This window comes from Lissotriton helveticus, chromosome 5_1 (genome assembly GCF_964261635.1).
Source record: "Lissotriton helveticus chromosome 5_1, aLisHel1.1, whole genome shotgun sequence".
In the NCBI taxonomy this organism is placed as follows: domain Eukaryota; kingdom Metazoa; phylum Chordata; class Amphibia; order Caudata; family Salamandridae; genus Lissotriton; species Lissotriton helveticus.
In genome coordinates, this window is record NC_136065.1 from 1,845,451,996 (window position 1) to 1,845,470,122 (window position 18,127).

General features: G+C 44.4%; 1 long non-coding RNA gene across 1 annotated transcript in view; it reads left to right on the plus strand.

Annotated features, from left to right (window-relative positions):
- The window catches only part of LOC144753843 (uncharacterized), a 167,648-nt gene extending 156,209 nt beyond the window's left edge, over window positions 1-11,439 (plus strand). The window contains exon 3 of the long non-coding RNA XR_013594560.1: window positions 11,231-11,439. This is a non-coding gene — a long non-coding RNA (uncharacterized LOC144753843). The remainder of the gene's footprint in view (window positions 1-11,230) is intronic.
- Window positions 11,440-18,127: the final 6,688 nt, after the last annotated feature.

Here is an 18,127-nt window from a genome sequence, read left to right on the forward strand (position 1 = left end):
TAACATTGTTCAGGAAGTTCATACAACTGTTGCAACAATACACTACTAGGGTTCACCTTTTGCCACACTGCTTTGTCATCCTGGGTTGTGGAAAAGCTGGAGCTTATTTTAAAAAACCCCCATTGTTCCCTGATAACTGACTTGAGGCCCACGGTTCGTCATCTGATCTATGGCGCTGGGAGACACAGCAACCCTTTTCTGAAGGTGGTTCGACTGGTCAGCACAATCCACTGTCCAGTAGTCTTTTGCCTCTTTATTTTGTATCTGATTACTCACTCGACTGTTCTTCCCTTTGTTGGCATCCAACTCTTGCTGGTCTTTACGGCTGTCACACGTCACATGCTCCTCACTATGAGTTCTCATATCACCCTTGGTCTTCTCCATCCATCTTGTCTTAGATGTTACTGCTTCCTCATCTCTCTATATTTCTATTGTTGTTACTCTATCTTTATGGCTCACTTCTCATCACATTGAAAAGTAAATGTGATAGCTATTCCTCCAGTATGTTGTCACTTTTACATATCTGTACTAAGTTCATTTCTGAAGAAGAAAAGTTATCAGGTGTTGAATAAATCTATAATGAAGAGGGACTAAAATAATTACACAAATAGACTGAAACAGCAAATATTTTACTGTAACAACTTTGCAAAGATTGCCTTTATCTCTTTGATAACTCTGGTCTTAATAACTGTAATTCAGAAACATGGCTCTTCTTGACAAGAATCCAAAGCTCTAGCTTTTGCACTAAACTATGTCTGACGTTTTGCTGATAATGATACCAAAATTGTCTCGCAACCATGTAATTCAACTGAATCTGCAATTTGAAAAGGTGTTGAGGCATAGTTTGGATGCGAACCTCATATACAGTATGACATACACCTCTTGCTCAGAAGAAAGAAAAACTAGAAGTTTTTAGATCTTGGTAAATCACCAGCGAGCGGATAAGCATCACCAGTAGGGACACTTACATAACTATTTCCTTAGCATCAGTAGAAATTGAAATAATCTTTCATTGTGAATGCACCTTCAGACTAGGTACTAAGCACATTTATCACAAACGTTCTAGGAAGAATTATGTTTCTAAGTGCATATAAACCAACCCAATTGTTGCGTTCTCCCAGGTTTTCCACTAGCCATAAATAGTTTCTTTATACTGAACCAAGAAGATGTTGCTGGTAAAAGCAATTACATAAAAGATAACTCCTTACCCTCTTGTTTCTTCAGTCAGAATGATCTTTACCCTCCAAAAATGAATAGCAGAGTATTGCATGACAAAGTAGTACAACTCGTTCTGGTATCTCATATTAGTTTGCGGGCCCTGTGATAAACTGCTGTCAACTTCCCTATATGAAATGCACCCACATTTAACTTTTTCTGTGGCAAGAAAGAAAAAGAAACAGTTTTTACAAATAGCAGCTGGGGCCCTTAGAAATTACAGCATATCACTATTGCCAATAGCTTTCTGAAACCTTCTAGCTGCACAGATTAAAAATGGGATCCACCACCAAAATTCCCTATACTGAGATTGCGAAAGGTTGTCTCTCAACTACAAATTTTACAATATAACTCTCCACTCTTTTTGGTCACTCAAGTTGAAAAGTATTTAAATTTAGCAGGAAAAATCCAAGTTATTTGTGTACTAATCAAGCCATTCTAATAGCAGACAAAACAGAACATGTAGTGGTCTAGTGTTGGTATGTGAACCAGATCACTCACAAATATGGACAGACAAAGAGAACATGTACAGTCAAAAGCCTCGAAGAAGCTCTAATCAAATGAAACGTATTGGCTTTTGAAAATGATAATTGTTCAGGCAACAAGCAAATGTTACTGTGAGTAAATTATAAATGAACTGTCACAACCAACAGAAGGCCATTGAATTTACCTTCTGACACCCTGTCAGGATAGTTATGTTCGTACTACTCCGCAGTAAGAAAATATCTCCTGGATCTATCTCACCAGTACAAATACATCAACTGGAACACAATTAACAGTTTTCTCTTCTATTATGCCTAGTATGCAAGATAAGACCCGCACATTTAATAACCTATCTTTGTTGGTCTTGAGCTTTTTAGGGTTCTAAAAGTATCATAGCTCTGCTGAAACAAGTACATAACTAGATTGAGGGCTATTTCCGGTATTATGTCCTAGAATTTCTCATTGATGACCTGCTGGTATAGCAATTTAAAATTTGTTTAGGCATAAATGGGAGTGGAAATGTAATAAAAAATGAAATAATAGAAGGTTAGCTAAGTTTGGATTAACTCACTGCAGGGTGTAAGATTAGCTCCCCACAGTTATCAGGTTCTTTAGCAGCACAACAGCAAAAGTCCAAGTATGACATTTAGGTCACACGCCTGGACATTCTGAAGCATACCCGGAGCACAGTGCACTAGTGATAAAGAATCCACAAAAACAAGTTAAAATGATCTATTCTTAGAGCTAGACAAAATGTGCTAACAATTATTAGCTTACGTGAGACTCTGGCATATCAATTAAACAAAGGGCTGCTACCTAGATCTGATTTCATTGAGGCAACTGCCTGCAATTTCCAGAACAAAAAGGAAGAAAATGTTAGAGATGAAAAAGAGGCAGAAGGAAAGAAATTCTAAACCTTGTTGGAAATTAAATATGAAAGAAAGGCATATTATTAGGTTTGTGGCATGGAAATCTTCAAGATATTAAATAAACTTCCCATAGGCTAAGGTTTTAGCTTGAGCCACCAAAATGTGACTGATGGTAGTTCAAACCACTTTCACCAAACCAAGTGCAGTAGCTTTGAAGACCTTAATCACTGTGGCCAGACCTTGCAAAACAAACATCAATCGTAATTATGGTAAAAAATAATAATTTCAACACACATGAAGAAGTAAGGCTTCAGAAGTCGCAATTTTTATAGAGTGTTCATCAAAGTATAAAGTGTAGCAAAGTGTAGTACTTTGAAAAAACTGCCCTAACCCACAACGAATTGTGGCATGCTTCATCATTGGGCTGCTGCGAAGCCTCAGCGCAGACTAACGCTTGAAGCGGAGCAATAGGGTCGAAAAAACAATATAAACACAAAGAAAAGGAAAAGGAAAGATTTGTGCAGATTATAAGTCTAAAAGTAAATAAGGAATATCCTCATAATAGATGTATTCCTGGATTCCCCTGTTAGGGTTAAAAGGTAACTCCCTACCAAAGGATGGTGGTGAAGTGAGTGTATTAGGCACCCAACACCCCTCTGTTCTGCATGAAGTTCGACATGTTTCTGCCGAAATATGTGTCTCTACTGGCATTCATCAGGACTGCGGATCCCTATGCTACATCCCTTACTGTCAATATACCTTTAGTATATCAGATTACTCCACCTGTAAATTATGATAATATGTTTGGTTCAGTAATCACACTCCTAATAGGATAGAGTTCCACTAAGTGTATCTCTAGAACTGTCACGAGGGAAGAGGTCCACCCCCTGTAGTCACACAGTTGTCAAGGGTGGTGCCCAGGGTGGTGCGCCTCCACTCTGTGGTCCCTCCTGGTGCCAATCAGTTCCACTAATAAGCAGGAGTAGCTTCATTGTGTGAGGTATTTGCCTCTAATGTAATTCCAGCTGACCTGCAAGAGCAAGTCCAGTGAAGGCCACTGAGCCATCCTGAGGTTAAAGGTACCTTAAATATAGCAACGTTCCCTGGACTCTTCATCCTTCTTGTATAGTGTCCAGGACGTCAAAATTCAGCAGAAGGAAAAGGCTTTGTATCAACAGCAGCCACCTCAGTAAACAAGTAGTGGCCATATTTAAAATCAATAGTAGGAAGCCAGGTATTCCTCTATGTACCTTAGAACAAGTTTGTATTGCTTTACTATTTAGCTACCAAGGCAGAGACACCTCACTAGGTCATCGATATGTTTGACCAGAACTGAGTTGCATGGCAACTGTAAGGTCTCCAGATTTTAATACAGTATCAGATGAAGGATCGAGGGGCTATCTGTATACTTTTGCGCAACTTAGCACCATGCCTTGATTTGATCTGAAAATCAGTAAATGAAAAGAAACTGACTATCCTTACATAGAAGAATGGTAACGACTGTTTACACAGATCAATGACCAAAAACCCCTCAGTGTCACAGGGGATTTGAAAGAGTATCACAGCAGGATAGGGTCCCACAAGACAACATGGTACAACAATTTGGTTCACCTTTCTTAAACCCTGAAGTATCCTCCATGTTTTTTATTTGGTTTCTGCAAACCCATCATGGTTAAATTGCAGGGACTCCCTAATATTTCCTTCAGAATGCCTTGCTCTAGCATAGATTCAGTTACAGGTGTAATTTCAGCCAATGCCTCAGGCGAACGGTTGTATTGAGGTGTTCTGGGATACATTAAATTAGGCTTTATGGTTATTTTCACAGGTTCAACACCTTTGATCAGACCAATATCTGTGCCTGTAAAATCAGAGTTACTCCTTCACAGAATCTCTCAAATCAGGATGGTAAGTCTTCTCTTGCTAGGCCTGGGTATAACCCAACAATTGTCTCTTGGATTTTCAATTTGAAAAGTCTGCATCCTCAAAGTTCAACACCATCCGGTGTGCAATAGATGATACAATTCATTTTTGCAGAGTAAATCCCTGCAGACTGCCTGGACTCGAATGACATATTACAAACTAATGGTCCTCTGCAAGGGGCCCTATTTTCACAGGGACCTTGGCCAAAACTGTGTTTATACTCTTTCTATTGGAAATGCCTCTAACGTGAAGTTATTTTCTAGAGAGGGCTAGGTTAGGTACTTCTTCTCTTCTAAATGTACAGCAAACAGCTCCAGTATCTATAAAGAATGATACGGGAGGTAATTCACCTCTCCATCTACATAAGGCTCACTTTGGTCTACCTCTAGAACTGCGCCAAGTTAGCAATCCTCCTCTCGTCAGGCATTGTCATCATTATTGATCAGAGTCCAGTCCAATGGGACAGTCTTGAACCTTTGGGTTATACCTTAATGTGGTCATGTTTTCTTGCATCATGGGAGCTTGGATCATATTTGTGTGTGTTTCACCTTCACCCTTGCATATTATGCATTGGCATTGCATTTCTGTTTGACATCTGAGTATCTTTTTGCATTTAATTTGGATTCAGTCTACATTCCCGTTACCAGTGGTCCATCTTGTTACAAATATGAAATGCAGTAGTCGGTTTCAACATGTCTATGGCCATTCCTGAATTCTGATCAACAACCACCCCTCGGCCTCTGCCTTGTGGAACAAACTTCCCACTCTTCATCATCTGATCACCATCCTGGTAGCCAACTCTCAGCATTCCTTCACCAGCTCCGGGAACAGAATTTAATCCTGTGCCTGCCATATATGAACCACTCTGAAATATCAACATAGTCTGGTCCAACATTATTTCTCCTTAATCTTTTTTGTGTTTTGCCTCCAAATTATCACTACAATACTTTGCATAATACAAAATCTCATCAAATGACTTTGACTGCCAAAAGTCACATCCTGCTGTACATAAGAGCTAATTTATGTGCACCAAACAAGACCGAACTGTGATAAGAAACCACTAAGGTTTTTCCTTTCTGGATATTCACTGCCACAATGCTGTCTGAAAACTTGCATTAACCTTTCATAAGCATATACATATTCTTTGGACTCTTGGGTTTTCTTAAGCTAATCAAGCCCCTATTGCGGGACCTTCATTTAAAAAAAAGTCATCACCAGTTTATAATTGTCCATGACAAAAATGTAAGGTGCATGAGTCAGCGTTTCTTGGAGGTTCATCATCTGGCCAAGCTACAGCCACCTTACATTCTGCCCATTAATCATTGGGGACCACAATGTTAAAGGAAGCTCTTAAGATCTCTCAAAGCACTTTCAAAATATTCACAAACCTCTCCACCTCAGTGTACCATAGGTCAAGATTATTCCATAGTTATGAAAACTGAGTTGTACATATGGAAAGAGCTCCATGACTCCAGGGCACCTGCACATATTTGACCTCAATATCACTCTGACCGTTTTCCTTTTCTAGCCCACCTTCACCAACTTTTTTTTGCTGTTTCCTTTCCTTTCTGGACTATTGTCTTTATGCTTTTGAATGTTACTCCAACCTCTGATACATTCAGCTAACTCCCTCACATGCAATTTCAAAACAGATTTTCTCATACTCTTTAGAGTGTTCTCATTCATGAACATTCTGAAATTCTTCTTTAACTTTTGACTTTTATTCAAATACACTCCAAACTCCATAGCTATCTCTTCCAATCTGTCATGAGTGTCACAAGTACGTCTTGCAGCTTCCCTACTCGAAGACAAATATATTTCCCCATTGTACCCCTCTATGAAGTCTAAATCATGGTTTACCTTTGCAAGCTCCTCAAAGTCTCCATCTAATCTTACATACCAGTTCTCTAGAAGCTGTCTCTTTTTTTTAATTTGTGACTCAGCACCAATAACAGGCACGTTTATAAATGGAGCATCTCCTGCATGAGGTCATATTCCTAAATGTAGGGTGGTACCAGCCTCGGACGTACTAGGAGCTTGGTAACAACAGATTCACCTGGCACCATAAGGACAGGAGCAGCACTAGTATCTTTTAATAGTGGATCTGGAGTGATAGGGGGCCAAACCTCCCTCTGCGAAATGCTGATCAACAGATGTGCTCGCACCTCTGCCTGTGTTTGTTCCTCTTCCTACAGCTTCCAAAAAGGGATGTTGACTTTGTGCAGCCTGATGAACAACATTGTATGAAGTTGGTCTGGAAGTTAACAAAGCATCCAAAAAGTCATCAGTCTGAGTCACTGTCGCTCTCATCCCTTTTCTCCTCATTTCCACCTCACCCTCATGCTGTCTTACGCTCGCTATCATAGGATACATACCTATTCCCTCATTTACATTTTCCCCCCATCCCTGCTGCTGCATGTCCCACTTTGTCTCCATCCAACTAAAAACCTTATTTCTAGCTTGGGTCTCATATTTTTTACTTCTCTTGCACGTGTGCAGCATATTTCCATGCATTCAAAGCCCCATATTGAGCAGGTCTCAGTGGAGGTTTCCTCTTGCACAACACTTGCTTTAGGTTTTTCAATTATTCCCCAATTGAATATACTACCATGTGGGGGAAATTTCAAGCACCCTTCATTCGCTGTGATCTTAGTCCATTGTTTGATCCAAGTGCAAGTGTGTAACCAAATCTTGGTAGTCACATAATGCACAGGTTTGCCCCATGAAGAGACTTCCTCACCCTCATGAGAGGTATTCTCGCATCATTTCTCAAGAAAGCTTTTTTTCTTAATGAATTTCATCTTTACTCTTTACTCCTATCGACTGGCCGTTTCTACACCCAAGGCCCTCAACGAGTCACCGGCAAGAAGACCCAAGATCCGGGCCACCAAGAATTCTTCCAGTCCCGGCGGGGCTACAGCGGCCGCAGAGGCAGAGGAGAGCCCAGAGGCCAATCCATGCCTATCTGAGGTGAGCCTTTTTCCTCTTCCACATCACACGGTGGGCGGCAGGTTGGTGGTTTTCACGCACAACTGGAGAACTATTACCTTAGATACATGGGTGCTACAAACTGTACAGGGGTTCCACATAGAGTTCTATGCTTCCCCATGCAGGAAATTCACCCTCGGCCGCTGGCTTTTGCTCACGATCAGACAGACCTCATAGATCAGGAGGTAGCAGATTTGCTGCAAAAAGGAGCGGTGGTCGCCTCGCATCGTCGCCTCAAGGGCTTCCTCAGCAATGTCTTCCTTGTCAACAAGACGGACGGGGGCCAGCCTCCAGTCATAAACCTAAAAGAATTCAATCAATGGCTGATCTATCACCATTTCAAAATGGAGGGCATACATCTGCTCAGAGATCTCCTCCAACTAGATGCTTGGATTGCCAGACTGGACCTCAAAGACACGTACTTGGTGGTCCCCATTTTCCCACCTCACCGTAGCTTCCTACAGTTTCTGTGGAAAGCCCAGTTGTTCGAGTTCGCCTTGCTCTCTTTCGGGCTGTCCTTGGCCCCCTGGTGTTTCACCAAGGTCCTCAAGCCAGTGGTGGAAACCTTATGGGCAAAAGGCTTTTGCCTTATCTATCTGGCGTCATCCTCCTTTTGGGACAATGTCTTCACTGTCTCTCCCAGCAGGTGCAGGAGACAGTAGATCTCCTCCAGAACCTGTGTTTCGTGATCAAGTCCCAAGAAATCGCTTCTGATGCCCTCCAAACAGTTAACCTCCCGGGTTTCGTCGTAGACTCAGTTTCTCGCACTTTGAGTCTTCCTGCAAAAAAGATGACCAAGATTCGCAGGGAATTGAGACGGGTCTTAGCTCGTTCCTCAACCTCACTGAGGCAGATCTCCCGTCTGGTGGGTCTTCTAGCCTCCTCCATTCAAGCGATCTTCCCAGGTCCGCTCCATTACAGGGCATTACAACGCCTAAAAGACTTGCACCTCCGAAGAGGTCTACAGTACTCCGATCAGGTGCCCCTGTTGGAGGAAGTGCGCATGGAAATGCAGTGGTGGCTGGACCATATGGATGCCTGGAATGGCAGAGCCATATTCAGTTGCGAACCGAACTTAGGTGTCGATTATGATGGCGGACGGACCTGCGTCCATCCGCCACCCCCGAGGAGGAGGGACCTTCCACAGGGGCAGCGGCTTTCCCTCCGTTGGAATTAGGATGTGACCGCCACCCTGGCGGTCACATCCCGTATATTTAACATTGCAGCGGGTGCTGCTTTAAGCAGCACCTGCCGCAAAGTAAAAAATGCATGCTGTGCATTTGCATGCACAAAGCAGCAGGCACCGCGCGGTGCCTGCTGCATTGTGCATGCAACTACAGGGGGGTACCATAGGTACCCCCTATGTGCACCCCCACCCCCTCTTCACCGTGAGGGCCCACAACGGGCCCCCAAAGCAAAGACTGTATGCCTTTCCACGGCGGCAATGCCGTTGTGGAAAGGCATTGGACCGCCAGCATCTTAATATGGTTGGCAGTGTCTCGCAGACACCGCCACCATATGTTAGCACTTTTTCCACCAGTCGCGAAGGCGACCGGCGGAAAAGCGGTGGACGGGCTTGCCGTCCGCCGCGGACCCCCCAGTCATCCTAATGTGGCGGGGGGTCATTTCAGGGAGAATGGCGGACGGATTTTGCAATCCGTCCGCCATCATAATCGACCCCTTTGTGATAGAGTTCGACGCCAGCAAGTCAGGTTGGGGGGGCCCCGTGTGGGCACTCCTTTACTGGAGGAAAAATGGTCGGCAGACGAAGGTCAACTCCACATCAATTGCCTAGAGCTGATGGCGGGGCATTCGCAATCCAATGTTGGACAAAAGACAAAGAGTCTTGCCGCGTACTCTTGAAGATGGACAATGTATTGGCGGTTCGGTACATCAACCATCTCGGGGGAATGAAGTCCAAGGCCTTGGCGGACCTAGCTAAAGACTTCTGTACGTTCTGCCTCTCCCACAACGTCTCACTGACAGCGGAGTATCTTCCGGGAGCTTCCAACGTAATAACAGATTGTTGCTCCAGGAGTTGGGAAGACATGAGCCTATGGCAGTTGCACCTGCCAGTTTTCTGGAGACTCCATGACATGTGGGGCCCATTCTCTGTGGACCTTTTAGCGTCCCGGCTGGACCATCAGCCTCCGTAATTTTTCAGTTGTAAGCCGGACCCTCTGGTGGCAGCAACGGTCGCTTTCCCTTCAGGATTGGTCGAAGGAAATTGGGTACGCCTTTCCCCCGTTCGTCATGATAATGAGGCTCATGACGCAAGTCCGCAGACAGCAGACGATGGTGGTTTTGATCAACCCATAGTCGAGGTCTCATGTGTGGTTTCCAGTTCTTCTGGAACTTTCTTGGGATTCTCCAATCCTTCTACCCCGAGATCCATTTCTCCTGAGGAATCCTCAGGGCACTCCACACCCTCTAATCCAGCAAGGCCGGATGCCCTTAGTAGCTTGGTGGATTTCGGGCATCGCTGGAGGGTCTCAGGCCTATCGGCAGAAGCTCAAGTGCTACTGGGAGCAGCATGGGCCGATAGCACTAACAAACGCTATAAGTCAGCATGGACCAGATGGGTCGGTTGGTGTCTTAGGAATTGACAGGATCCCATGGGGTACGAAGTGATATCCATTATGAATTTCTTGGCCTCATTGGCGACCCTGGGCCTGGCATATCGGACTATCAACTCCTACAGATCGGCAATTTCAGCCGGACACCTCCCGATCTCAGGAGCCCCTGTTGGGGAGCACCAATTGGTTTGCAAATTGATACGCTCATTTCAGAGCCCCGGTATTCCTCATTATGGGTTGTTAATAGAGTACTGCACCTTTTCCAATTGTGGCAACCCAATAAGTATTTGTCCCGCAAAGAGCTTTCGGCAAAACTGGCTATGCTTTTATGCTTGGTATCTTGCAGTAGAGTGTCCGATGTCAGAACGCTAGACATTTCAGGTAGAATTTTTACCCCTGAAGGGGTCGCCTTTCATATTATGTGCCGGAAAAAGTCAGATTCTAGAATTGTGTCCTACCCAGCTTTTGATAAATCCCAGAAGCTGTGTGTGGTTCGGTGTCACAAAGAATACAAAAGTATGATGGAAGAGACTCGCCCTCCTGGGGAGCGCCAGCTGTTGATTTCCTTATGGAAGCCTTTCAAAGCGGTTTCGCCACCAACTATAGCCCGTTGGATCAGATGGGTGATGCAGGACGCGGGTATAAATACTTTGCAATTTGGTGCACATTCAATGAGAGGGGCAATGGCTTCTAAAGCATTTTCACTGGGTGCCAGGTTGGAAGACATCTTAAACACCGCAGACTGGTCTTCAGACTCCATGTTTAAAAGATTCTATTTAAAACCAGTCGTAGATATTGTGTCATTGTTGGTGGATATGCTTTGAACGAGCATAATTCTCGCCTCTGGTCCTGACATAGAATGAAACATTTCCTAGTAATCATGACAGAAAGTTTCAATTCTATTAAGGACGCGGAGGTGTGAATATTCCTGCCTGAGTTTCAAGGAGACCCTTACCCGCCCGAATCATAAAGGTTCATGTGTGTCACCAAAGTATTCTTTCACCAACGTATGGGATAAGTATATACTTTTGTGATGGTTTGCTGTTGTGGGAATGTTTCCATGTTTGCCCTTAGTGCTTATTCTTTTGGTAACGTGTGCTTTACAGTACCATCTGATGTTACACACAGTTTTGGAGAATGGATTTATTAGTTTCACATTTTTTATTTTTTTTCTCCTAGACTCTGAAGTTTCCAAGACGGAATAGCAAGCCTTGATGTTTTCAAGGTTGCAGTCAAAAAAGAGAAAAGGTGTTGGCAGCAGCATGCCCTCGTAGTCCATAGGAAATGATGATTGGTGTACTATGTGTGACCCTTGAACTGCAGGGATCATGGGATTTGAAGTTTTTACTGTTAGATTGAAGTTCCTGGAGTTTGGATAATAAAGAAAGATGAGCATAATCCTCGCCTCCGCGTCCTTAATAGAATGAAACTTTCCGTCATGATTACTTGGAAATTTTTCATTCTCGACCAGCCGGAACTCACCTTGACTAGTGCGGTCTACTCCTGTGCTCAAAGGAACAATCAAACACCAATCTCACTTAGTACAGTCTCACAATAGTAGTTTAATAAGTCCCTGTCTTGGCGGCACCTCACGGTCCAAAACCACAACTTAACAGGCAAGTCAGAAACCCTCTTAATGGAACTCTACATCTATCCTGAGATCTTGGATTACGTTGAATCCGATATTCAGACTTCAACTCTTTGCAGCAAATGCGTTAACCCTCACAAGCACAAGCAATATTCATGAAAAAACACTTCAGTTCTCAATCCCAACATAGAGCCCTCTTGCACCCAAAGTTGACACCAACTCAAATCATGAACCGCAAACACAACAACTATTGACAGTTCACAATCAAAAATACATAATCCTAATTATACTCACTTCTAGGATACTGCAACTGCTTCAGGCATGATGGAAAGCCATCCGTACTCCAAATGGGACAATGGAAGCTTGGGAATGTAGAGTGAGTTGGGGCAGATTTTACTCTATCTGGGGCAAACTTTAACTCTATTAAGCCTCAGTGTAAACCATCCTCTGCTACCAAATTGATGGCTTGCTTTGCTTCAGGCAAATTCTGGTGCAAATTCAGGGCCCAACAAGTGCAGTTTGATGAATCTTTAGTTAAGACTGAGGGTAACATCTAAATTCTATAAATTTCAATAATGTGAAGTACATTAAACTCCACAAGGAAGATGGAGAGCGGTGAAGGTTTCAAACCAATATGGTTTTGTTAAACGGATTAGCAAAGTTACAAACTCAAATCATCAAATTAGCAGACCCTCCAGGATATTGCGATTTCGCGATTTGCAAAAAAATGCGAAATTGGCAGTTCCATTGAAATGCTGCGATATTTGCACAAACGCCCGCGAAATCCGCCGTTTTGCCTTGAGCCAATAGAAAGGGTGTGTCTCTCTCACAGTCAGGGCGCTTCTTAATGCCCATTCACACTCAGATCCAGCCATTCCAGGATTTTGCGGAACAACCAGCAGGAGACCAGGGGGAGAGAGAAGCGGCAGCGGACAACCAGCAGGAGACCTGGGAGAGAGAGAAGCGAAGCGGCAGCGGACACGACGACTCATCTCCAGCCCCCAGCCCAGCCCAGGAACACGGAAGCAGTACCGGACACGACGACTCGGAGACCAGGGGAGGAAGCGGCACCGGCAGGCAGGAGACGTGAAGAACAGGTACAGTCCTTCACGCTGTGGGGGCCCGCCGCACACAGGGCACGCGTCGGGCCCCGGGGCCCTAATTCTTTTTTTAAATGTTTTGCTGTGTGGGGCCGCTGCACACGGGGCACACGGCGGGCCCCAGAGGCCCTAAATCTTTTTTTTAATGTTTTGCTGTGGGGCCCCCGCCGCACACGGGGCACGCGGCGGGCCCCGGGGGCCATAAATCATTGTTTTTTATGTATTCTGTGGGGGTCCGCTGCACACGCGGCATGCGGCGGGCCCCGGGGGGCATAAATCATTGTTTTTTATGTATTCCGTGGGGGCCCGCCGCACACGGGGCACGCGGCTGGCCCCGGGCGCCGTAAATCTTTTTTTTAATGTAATCCTGTGGGGGCCCGTCGCACACAGGGCACGTGGCGGGCCCTGGGGGCCCTAATTCATTTTTTATGTATTGCTGTGGGGGCCCGCCGCACACAGGGGCACGCTGCGGGGCCCTGGGGGCCTAATTTATTGATTGTGAATGTACTGTGGGGGCCCGCTGCACACAGGGGCACTCTGCGGGGCCTGGGGGGCCTAATCTGGGGAATTTCATAACTCTTTATTTTGGTTCTTTGGCAGAGCGCTGGTAAGTTTGGGTTTCCGGACAAATCTGGGGAATTTCATAATTCTTTATTTTGGTTTGGGGCAATTGTTGTGTTTCTGTGGGGAAAGGAACTGCAGTTTCAAGAGCCATTGGGCCAGCTGCCGCAGCGCACGGGTAAGTTTGGGGTTCTGGGCACCTCAGGGGAATTTCATAATTGTTTGTTTTGGTTTGGGGCAATTGTTGTGTTGTCTGTGGGGAAAGGAACTGCAGTTTCAAGAGCCATTGGGCCAGCTGCCGCAGCGCACTGGTAAGTTTTGGGGTTCTGGGCCCCTCTGGTGAGTTTCCTAACTCTTTATTTTGGTTCTTTTGCAGAGCATCACAGGGAAGAATCTGCTGTTCCAAGAGCCGTAATTGGGCCAGCTGCCGCAGCGCAATTGTAAGTTTGGGGTTCTGGGCACCTCTGGGGAATTTCATAATTGTTTGTTTTGGTTTGGGGCAATTGTTGTGTTGGCTGTGGGGAAAGGAACTGCAGTTTCAAGAGCCATTAGAGCAGCTGCCGCAGCGCACTGGTAAGTTTTGGGGTTCTGGGCCCCTCTGGCGAGTTTCCTAACTCTTTATTTTGGTTCTTTTGCAGAGCATCACAGGGAAGAATCTGCCGTTACAAGAGCCGTAATTGGGCCAGCTGCCGCAGCGCACTGGTAAGTTTGGGGTTCTGGGCACCTCTGGGGAATTTCATAATTGTTTGTTTTTTCACTTTCTTTGCACGTGGCTGACCGGGCACTTATTGGTCCATTTTTCACCACCCATGCAACCTTTGGCATGTTATTTTTCAGGCACTTACTTAGAGTTTTTCAACAATTGCAATGGCTTTTTCCCCCTTTGAACCACAGCTAACACCAAATATATTTGTAGGCGGCTGCCCATGCGGTTTTCACACTGTCTGTTTGCTCAACGCTGTTCGGGGACTGGCATTTCCCATTGCAGTTATGGCCCAACAATTTTGTCACTTTACTTAGTGCTTCAGGGTTGCAAGCATTTTTTATCATTGAGCACCGGCGCTATCTGAACTTCCCATTCAACAATTGCCTTTCCCCCCTTTGAGACGCATTTAGTAATACCAACTATCTTTGTAGGTGAGTTAACTGACTGCGACACAACACCGAGATCTTCTGTATTCCAAGGGAGCAACAATCCACCACAACAAAAGCCTGCAAAGGGTGTGAAGCACAGATCACATCTGCCCACGCAGATAACCGCAGCAGATCGGGCCAGAGACTTCAGCACCGTGATGCACGCTGATGGTGGGGTGCTGTTTTGCAGTGTGTGCAATGTGGCGGTGGAGCACATCCGGAAACACACTGTGGATATGCATGTGCGGTCCCAAAAACACTTGAAGCGCTGTTCAGATGATCCTGACCTTCAATCTTCGCCAAAACGTGCATGTCAGATGACTGTGAACTCGCTATTCACAAAGAGTACAGCTGCCGGTGCCGCAAACCATGAAATGATAAGTGAGTGGCTTAACGTCTGCACAGCGTTGAACATTCTGCTTAGCAAAACCGACCACCCTGTGTTGCGCAAGTTCCTACACGAGCGAGTACGGAATGGTGGAGCGATACCTGGGAGTCATCAGCTGCAAAAACGTAATCTCCCAGAGAGATATATAAGTGCCAAGAACGAGCTGAAAGAGCTATTGAAAGATCAGAAGATCATGTTATCTTTGATGAATCACCAGATGTCGAAGGGCGGTGTGTTTTGAATGTGCTAGTTACAGTAGTCTCTCCGCAGGGTGCCCGTCCGATCCATACCCACCTGGCGGACACAGTCTTCCTATCACAGTGCAACCATGGGACTGTAGCGCAAGCTGTTGTAAAGGTGCTCACAGAGTACAGCATAGACTTCCAGAACGTTATTTCCTTTAACACTGATAACGCGGCATTAACGCTCAAGGCATACAACACGGTGTTGAGGAATCTGTATACAAACTCCATACACATCACCTGGCACACATAATTAATCTTGTTGGGGAGTCATTTAGGAAGCCTTTTGTGGAGCTCAAAGCTTTCCTTCTGTACTTCTCCCACATCTTTTACATGGCCGGTAGCAGAAAGAGAAGGTACCTGCACCATTTTGCTGAGAACCATGGGATGAAAGCACGGGTGGCACCTGACCCTTGCAGTACCCGCTGGAATTCTTGGTTTGCTGCTGTCCAGTACCACTGCAAGCACTTTGAGGCCTATGCTGGGTTTGTTGAGTCTCAGATGCAACTCAGCAAGTCTCCCCCAGATTCCCTTGAAAATCTGCAGAAGATTTTGAACAGCGACCAAAGGGAGTGCATTAAAGTCCAATTGGACATTGTGGCAGAAAAATGCCAAAGCATTTTAAACCTGATGGAGTTATTCCAGAGTCAGACACCAGTGACCATGAAGGTCTATGATTATTTGGAGGACCTCCACATGAACCTAACCAACAATTCAGTCCTCACTGTGGAGTCACTACAACCATTTCTACAGACCACTGCAGGGGCAAAAGTAAGTCTGGCACAGAAGAAAAAGATAACAACCCAGCTTAATGAAGCTTTTGAACATTCACTAGAAAAGGTGGGCAAATACATGGGGGAGGCCCAGCCAAGCATACAATTCTTGAAACAAGTGTGCCTTTTCAATCCTGCGCGACTCTGCATCCTGCCTAATGAGAAGAGTGCCTATTCAGCCATCCCTGGTTTATGCGAAGTTCCCGATCAGGAGCTTCGCCTCTACTTTGAAAATGTAGGCCCAGAAGCAGAGCAGGCATCTGTTTCTGGAGTGATTGACACGGACCTCTTTTGGCGTGGGCTGGCTGACCACATTCCAGCTCTTTCCCAACTTGCAGCTGTGTACAAGGACTGTGTGACCAGTTCTGCAGATGCTGAAAGGAGCAACAGCATCTACAAAATTATTCTCTCATCCAGACGACGGTCCCTTTCAGAGCAATTGATCCGGGCATTATTGTTTTTACATTATAACCAGCAGCACAATACTGGTCTAGATTTGGAGTGCTCAGAAGAACTGAACGTACATGGCCAAGATTAACATGCCTTTTAACCAAAACAAATGGCCTGAATTGTAAATAAACAAAATCTACATAGCTCCATGTTGTAAAATAACTCAAACCATAAGATATCTGTGTTTGTTGTCGAAAAACCCCCAAAATAAAATGCCGCTAAATGCCGCTAAATTCCCAGATTTGTGCCGCTAAATTTCCTGATTTGTGCCGCTAAATTTACTAGTTCATGCCGCTATATCCTGGGGGGGTCTGATTAGTTGTAAATAAATAATCAATATATGAATGCATTAGTCAATGTATTATTTAACACAATCCAAAAGTCATATAAGCAAAGATAAACTATTCTAAAGTTGGGCCACAAGAAAAGTTAAGCAAATCATTTCTCCCATAAAGAAAGCACTCTACACTGCTAAGTCAAGGAAAGGTTTTGCTAGTAAGTCGGGAACAAAACTCATTTGAATTCTCATCCACATTGCATTTGTTTTAAATCACACATTTCCAACATTTGATATACCAACACATGGCTCCCACATAACAGACCAATCAGTGTTAAGGCACAAGTAGATAACTAAGCTAATTATTTTCTCAGCTACTGCGCTATGAGGCTAGTCTAAACATCCTACAAACTTAGCTATCTGCAAGATAATGCAATAGATTGGACTTCAGGTGCATTGCAACATCTCGTTAACACATTCTAAAAGCATCACATAAAGAAAACATTTCATATCCTAACTGGAAAACCAGGGACACGTCGAAATGGTACATTTCGAAACAGCTTCTCTCGGGGAAGAAAGCCACTGAAACAAAGCAAAATGGCGATCAGACATTAGCTATTTTAGAATATAGGCCTACATTAGCTATTGTCAATCTAAGTGTGAAAGATACGCACTCAGTAAATGTGCGTACTACATGTTAATGCCGATATGAATGAAAAACATTTTACTGTAAACATTGCCTTCACTGGCTAGAAGACACTAAGGGTCAGATTTACAAGCCCCTTGCGCCACTTTTGCGTCACTTTTCCCATGTTAAAAGTGATGCAAAAGTGGTGCAAGGGGCTTGTAAATCTGATCCTAACTTTTTGTTGAGCCAAAGCACGCTGTCCCCTAGTGGTTGGTGACTGAAGAACATGGAATTGAATATTTTCTGTCCCTCTGAAGACAGGGATTTAATCTTAGGACCCAAGAAGACCGGAGATTCTGCTTACCAAGACCGACTAGAGAAAATGTCCTCCTCAACTTTCTGAATTTGCCCTGCCTGCCTTCCAGAAACCTGTAAGCCTTTCAGTGAAAGGAGAGACATAGTTAGCCAAGAACCAACCTGGCCAACATCCCAAGAGTCTTGGATCTTCACTGAACAGTAGAACTGAGTCACAAGGCTGAACATCAACTCTCGGGCCTTTTTTGCAAGTTTATCAAAGATGTTGAGATCACCTGGCAGCATGAAAGTTGAAACTGCAGGTATCTCTTATTAATCATAATATTTAATACGTGGACTGAGACATAAAATCGGGCCTCCAAAACCTCCCTGGCTTATGCCACTAAGACGTAGATCATGGAGGCAGCTGTAAAGGTTTAGCCAGATACAATAAAAGCAATTATTACAAACACAATAAATATATATTCACAGCCTGGTTTATTGCTTTAAGAAAAAAAATACTCTTTAATACACACCTTAAAGTTATATTACAGGAGGAGAGTTTCATATAAATGATGGTTATCTTAAGACCTAAAAATCCAAAAGTAATTAGGGAAAAGGTCCTAAATGTTAGGACTCTG